We start from the raw sequence: 7,381 nt of genomic DNA on the forward strand, positions 1-7,381 counted from the left end.
TATTTCCATATATATGGGTTTAGCCTCTGTATCTCCCTTATATGGCTACATGCATACATTTGGTTGGGTATTCTAATGTTACATGGCAGCCATAGGAATTGATGCAATACTGCCCATGTGTACACAGTTACTGATGATGTTTCTTTCACACACATACTGAGCACTAGTCTGTCGAGCTGGCAAGGGTTAATACCCTTGCTCTGTTTAGCAAGCAGAAGCCAAAATGGTTACATATAAGCAGATAATAACTACACTTGAAGCCTTCATAGGCAAGCAGATAATGACCACATTCCATTCCCAGGGTAAGTTTCTTTTTGCTCTTTTTTTCTGATCTTGGGAAGGCCTCTACCACACAAACATCTTTTTATTAGGCCATCAAGAAGTACTTACCTTTCCTAAAGTCACAAGGCCACCAGATCCAGGGCTACAAATTGTGTCTCCTGATTACCATGCAGGAAACTTATATAATCCATATACTGCTTATGCTCAAGAGTCCATGCTTTATACTGCATTTAAAGGTTCACCACCTTAACTTACTCATTAGAAATTCTGAAAAGACACATATCTCTTTCTATCTCTTATATATTATATAGCAAGGTAATAAAAACAGGTACAACCTGAGTGTTCAATAGATTGCTTAAATGGTGTTTATATGATGGAACCCTATGCATCAGCAATACATTGGAAAATGCCCACAATATGCAGCATGACTAGCATCCCACTTATATAGCATAATTACTTAAGTTCTTAAAACTAGCTATATAAAATAAATACAATGAAATATTAACACTAGCTATCTGAATTATGGTGCTATAGGTGATTATTTCTTATTTATATTTTTATGGTAAATGCCAAATTTTCTCACTGCACAGCTGCTGTAAAGAACAGCATGGCAGCTCCTCAGGAAGTTAATCATATGACCCAGCAATTCTACTCCAAGGTATATACCCAAGAGAAATGAAAACAAATGCTCACACACAAAAAATAGTGCACAATGTTCAGGACATCATTATTCATAATAGCCAAAGACTGGAACAGCCCAAATGTTGACCAACCAATGAGTGGATAAACAAAATGTATAATGGATTATTAGTTATAAATAAAATGGAATGAAGTACTGATTCATGCCACAACATGAATGAACCTTGAAAACATGTCTAACTAAAAAAGCCAGGCACAGGGACCAGCACTGCAGCATAGCAGGCATCCCATATGGGTGACAGTTCGAAACCTGGTTGCTCCACTTCCAATTCAGTTCCCTGCTAATGTGCCTGGGAAAGCAGCAGAGGATGGTCCAAGTGCTTGGGTCTCTGAACCCATGTGGGAGACCCAGAAGCAGCCCTGGGATCCTGGCTTTGGCTTGGCCCAGTCCTTGCCGTTGTGGCCAATTGGGGAGTGAACCAGTGGACGGAAGATCTCGCTCTGCCTCTGCCAACTCTTTCTTTTCTTTTTTTTATTTTTAAAGATTTATTTATTTATTTGAAAGTCAGAGTTCCACAGAGAGAGGAGATCGAGAGAGAGAGAGAGAGAGTGAGAGAGAGGTCTTCCATCTGCTGGTTCACTCCCCAATTGGCCTCAACAGCCAGAGTTGCATCAATCTGAAGCCAGGAGCCAGGAGCTTCTTCCAGGTCTCCCACGTTGGTTCAGGGGCCCAAGGGCCCAAGGACTTGAGCCATCTTCCACTGCTTTCCCAGGCCATAGCAGAGAGCTGGATCAGAAGTAGAGCAGCTGGGACTTGAACTGGTGCCCATGTGGGATGCCGGCACTGCAGGTGGCGGCTTTACCCACTTTGCCAAAGGGCTGGTCCCAACTATGAATTTCAAATAAATAAATAAATGAATAATTTTTTTAAAAAGCCAGACATGAAAAGTAACATATTGTATGGTTCCAATTACATGAAATGTCCACAATAGGCAAATCTCTAGGGAGACAAAAAAAGTAGATTAATACAAGTAGGAAAGGGAAGTGGAAAGTAACTGCTAATGGGAACACAGTTTGTTCTTGGAGTGATAAAAATGCAATTCTGAATATACTAGAATCATCAAATTGTACACTTTAAATGGGTGAATTTTCTGGTATATAATTCCTATCTCAAGATGTACACACACACACACACACACACACACACACAAATCCAAAGAGGAGAGTGTTTGTCTCACTGGTTAAGACACCAGTTAGGACTTTCACTTCCCAAATCAGAGTGCCAGGGTTAACTCCCAGTTCCTGCTGTTGATTTTAGCTTCCTGGCTCAAATAGATGGGTTCCTGCCATCCACATAGGAGACCTGAACTGAGTTCCCAGTTTCAGCCCAGGGCCCTTGTGGGCATTTGGGGAAGGACCTGTAGGTAACAGTGCGCTCTCTTTTCTTTTCAAATAAGTAAATTGCAAAGGTTTTATATAGTGCATGTGAAAGAATTAATTTCAACATTTATTTATATTTATTTGAAAGGCACAGAGAGAGACAGAGATATCCTCCATCCAGTGATTCACTGGTCACAACAGCCAGAACCACTCCACCCGGGTCTCTCATGTGGGTGGCAAGGACTCAAGTATTTAAGCCATCATCTGCTACTTCCTAGGGTGCAATTTAGCAGGAAGCTGGATCAGAAGCAGAAGTGGGACTGGATCCCAGGTGCTCAGATACAGGATGCGGGTATATATATATATATATATATTTTTTTTTTGACAGGCAGAGTGGACAGTGAGAGAGAGAGACAGAGAGAAAGGTCTTCCTTTTGCCATTGGTTCACCCTCCAATGGCCACCGCGGCCGGCACGCTGCGGCCGGCACACTGCGCTGATCCGAAGGCAGGAGCCAGGTGCTTCTCCTGGTCTTCCATTGGGTGCAGGGCCCAAGTACTTGGGCCATCCTCCACTGCACTCCCTGGCCACAGCAGAGAGCTGGCCTGGAAGAGGGGCAACTGGGACAGGATCTGGCGCCCCGACCGGGACTAGAACCCGGTGTGCTGGCGCCGCAAGGCGGAGGATTAGCCTAGTGAGCTGCAGCGCCGGCCAGGATGCGGGCATTTTAAGCAGTGGGATTAACCTGTTGTGCTACAGTGCCCACATCTGGATTTTGATTTTAGGCATTTATTTTAGTATTTGGGTATGTCCAAACTTAGATGCTTATCAGCTCCTCAATAAACCCTGACATCCTAAGTCGTTAGTCTGCTTCGTCCTTGAGCTTCTTTGTCTCATTTAGATGAATTTCATGTGCAACCCTAAACACTGGGCTTAAGAAACTGGCCATAGGGGCTGGTGTTATAGCATAGCAGGTAAAACCACTGCCTGTGACACCAGCATCCCATTTGGGGGTCAGTTCATGTTCCAGCTGCTCCACTTCTGATCCAGCTCCCTGCTAATGGCCTGGGAAAGCAGCAGAAGATGGTCCAAGTGTTTGGGCCCCTGTCACCCATGTGGAAGACCCAGGTGAGGCTCCTGGCATCTGGCTTCGGCCTGGCTCAGTGCTGGCTGTTGCAGCCATCCGAGGAATAAACCAGAGGATGGAAGCTCTCTCTCTGTCTTTTTAGCTCTCTGTAACTCTTTCAAAATAAATAAATAAACAAATCTTAAAAAAAAAAAAACCCTCCAGCCATAAGGTTATTAATTTTACTATTTCTTTGTTTCCCATTGACACAATAATATTATTACAAATTTTATTTTAGGGGCCGGCGCTGTAGCACAGCTGTTTAGGCTACTGCCTGTAATGCTGGCATTCCATATGGGTGCCGGTTTGAGTCCCGGCTGCTCCATTTCCAATCCAGCTCTCTGCGAATGTGCCTGGGAAAGCAGTGGAAGATGGCTCCAGTCCCTGGGCCCCTGCACCCACGTGAGAGACCTGGAAGAAGCTCCTGGCTCCTGGCTTTAGCCTGGCCCACCTGGGTCATTGCAGCCATTTGGGGAGTCAATCAGCAGATGGAAGATCTCTCTGTATCTCTCTGTCTCTGCTTGTCTCTCTCTCTGTAACTCTACCTTTCAAATAAATAAATAAATCTTTCAAAAATTTATTTTAAATGACATAACTGCTTGGGGACAGAGTGTTATGAATTGAATTGTGTTCCCTCAAAATTCTATGTTGAAACCCTGACTCTAGTACCTCAAAATGTGATTGTAACACAAGACAGGCCTTTAAATGAGTAAGTTAAAATGAGTTTGTTAGGATGGCCCCTACTCCAATCTGACTGGTGATCTCATAATAAGGGGAGATTAGGACATAAAAAAAACTACCAGGGGCACATGTGCACAGCAGAATGACCAAGTAAAGAAGCAGCAAGAGGTGTAGCCATGTACAAGCCATGGAGAGAGATCTCAGAAGAACCCATACCTGCTGACATCTCTTGATCCTGAGACTGCTACTAGAACTGAGAAAATTACTTTCTGTTGTTTAAGCCACATAAGTTGTGATATTTTGTTAGGCAGTCCTAGCAAACTCATACAGTGGACTCCAAGTATGGATCTGTCAGACTTGCTTCTATAAATGTCCACAGCTGAGGCAGACATTTGGCACAGCAGTTAAGCTGCATCTTGGGTTGCCCATGTTCCATATCAGAGTGCCCTGGTTCAAGTCTACACTCTGCTCCTGATCCCAGCTTCCTGCTAATGTGCACCATATTAAGCAGTGGTCATAGCCCAAATACAAATAACAATAAATAAACCAGACAATTCAATGTTTACAAAAGCATATAAAATCTATTAATTCGCTATTAAAATAAAGAGGTTCACAGCATACCAATGACCATGTACTCAACTTTCAGAGTGTCCTATTTTCTAATTCTTGCATGATTAATTAGAAAATTGGGTTTCTTTTTTTTTTTAATAGACCATTAAGCAGTCATTTAGAGACTTTAGCATTTTTTTTAAGATTTATTTACGGCCGGCTGTGACATAGTGGATGAAGCCACTGCCTGCAGTGTTGGCATCCCATGTGGGCACCCAGTTCGAGTCCCAGCTGATCCACTTTTGATCCAGCTCTCTGCTGTGGCCTGGGGAAGCAGTGGAGGATGGCCCAGGTCCTTGGGCCCCTGCACCTATTAGGGAGACCTGGAGGAAGTTCCTGGCTTCTGGCTTCAGATCTGCCCAGCTCTGGCAGTTGTGGCCATTTGGGGAGTGAACCAAAACCTCTCTCTCTCTCTCTCTCTCTCTCTCTCTGCCTCTGCCTCTCTGTAACTCTGCCTTTCAAATAAATAAATCTTTTAAAAAATTAAAAAAAGATTTATTTACTTAATTGAAATTGAAAGGCACAGATACAGAGAGAGAGAGAAAAGAGAGAATCTTCCATTCACTGGTTCACTCCTCAAATGACTGCAAAGGCCAAGACTGGCCCAAGCCAAAGCTGGGATCCAGAAGTTTCTTTTGGGTCTCTCACGTGGGTGCAGAGGCCCAAGGACTTGGGCCATCTTCCATTGCTTTCCCTGGCACATTAGCGGAGAACTGGATTGGAAGTGAAGCAGCCAAGACTTGAACTGGTGCCCATATGGGATGCTAGCACTGCAAGCGGAGGCTTAACCTACTGTGCCACAATGCTGGCACCAAAAAACTAGGTTTCTATTTAACTAAAAGCAGAAAGTGCAAAGCCATGCCATTTACATCCTTTGAGAAGTTCACGGCTTCCTGCCTAATGCACACCTTGGAAAGTAGCTGATGGCTCAAGTGCTTAGGTCCTTGCCACATACATGGGAGAGTAGGTTTGACTTTCCAGCTTCTAGCTTTGCCCCCCCCCCCCAGTCCTGGCAATTCCAGGCATTTGGGAAATGAACCAGTTGATGGAAGATCCCTTTCTCTCTGTCTCTGCTTTTCAAGTATACAAAAATAAATGAATAGGCTGCTTCTCCAGCCTCTGAGGGTCTGGGGAGCTCTGGGAGCCTCGCTGCTCGGGACCCACACTGGGGTGGGGGCATAGTCTCTCTCGACCACATGGGGAGGCAGAAGTGGACTTGCCCCAGGCTGCCCCAGGCTGCCCTAGGCTGCCCCAGGGCCCCGAGTTAAGGACCAGTTCTCACCGCACATTCTCCACATGGGTGGAGGCTGCCAGGAATATTTTAAAGGAAGCTGGGCTACTCACAAGTTACTACATAAGAAAGAAAAGGATGAAAAGGCAAAGCAAGAAGTGTCTTCCCGGTCTGTAGAGGGTGATAGTAACATTGACCCATAGGCAAGTTATTGATATACTGTAAACTCAGACCACACTACCTGTTGATGCCAACAAGGCCAGAACCAAGTTATATTCAAAGGCCAGACTATGCTGATTATCCCCTAGGAATGTCTGAATCTGAACAGGCTCTTAAAGGTACTTCTCAAATAAAATGGCATGTATGTAGACTAGTATGTATGCTAGAGAAGTTTTGGACATTGCTGCAGGGATGATCAAACCAGGTGTAACTACTGAAGAAATGCTGTACATTTAGTATGCACTGTAAGAAGTTGCTATCCTTCTCTGAATTATTATAATTTCCCAAAGTCTTATTGTAGCTCAGTGAAGTCATCTGCCATGGAATTCTAGGCAGACGGCCCTTGCAAGAAGGTGCTATTGCTAATGTGGACATTGCTCTGTATCGTAATTGTTATCAATCACGGGGACCTGAATGAGACGTTTTTGTTGGCGAAGTGGATGAGGGAGCACGGAAACTTGTTCAGATCACGTATGAGTGTCTCATGTAAGCTATCCATGCAGAGAAACCTGGTGTTCGTTACAGAGAATTGGGAAACATTATTCAGAAACATGCCCATGCAAACAGGTTGTCAGTTGTTCGAAGCAATTGTGGGCATGGGCTCCATAAGCTTTTCCCACCCAGTTCCCAATGTCCCTCATAATGCCAAAAATAAAGCAGTTGGAGTAATGAAGTCAGAACATGTATTTACAATTGAGCCAGTGATTTGTGAAGGTGAGTGGCAGGATGAAACCTGGCCAGGTGGTTGGACCGTGGTGATGAGAGATGGAAAACGGTCTGCTCAGTTCGAGCACACGCTGCTGGTCACGGACACTGGCTTGTCATTTCCTGACCCAGCGGCTCGACAGTGCACACCTCACTTCATGTCCCAATTCTAGCTTTCTCCTGCGATGAGACGGCGTCTCTATAATTTCTTATCGTACTGTGCATTTTGTTGAGAATATGGAAGGAAGAGGAAATTTTTTTGATTAGTTTTGTTTTGATGGTAGATAAGACTACAGCATTCGATATGTGTCCTCAAGAACTTGTCTTGAGTCTGAACAGGCCGAGAAGAATAGAGAGAACCTTGCTCAACTCAATCCCTGTCCCCATCTCTGCACAGCTGTTTTCTCATTTGCCCTTTTAATACTTTTACTTAAACCTGCTTCTAGTTGCTTTTGTCACTGCTGCAAACCAGCCATCAAGAGCCAGTTGTTTTCCAGGTGAGTGCTGAAG

The 7,381-nt window shown here is 44.4% G+C and overlaps 1 pseudogene; it reads left to right on the plus strand.

Annotated features, from left to right (window-relative positions):
* Positions 1–6,012: 6,012 nt before the first annotated feature.
* LOC100351537 (methionine aminopeptidase 1 pseudogene) lies at positions 6,013–7,169 on the plus strand (annotated as a pseudogene).
* Positions 7,170–7,381: the final 212 nt, after the last annotated feature.

This window comes from Oryctolagus cuniculus, chromosome X (assembly GCF_051225735.1).
Source record: "Oryctolagus cuniculus isolate XC-2025 breed Fujian yellow rabbit chromosome X, ASM5122573v1, whole genome shotgun sequence".
NCBI classification, from domain to species: Eukaryota; Metazoa; Chordata; class Mammalia; order Lagomorpha; family Leporidae; genus Oryctolagus; species Oryctolagus cuniculus.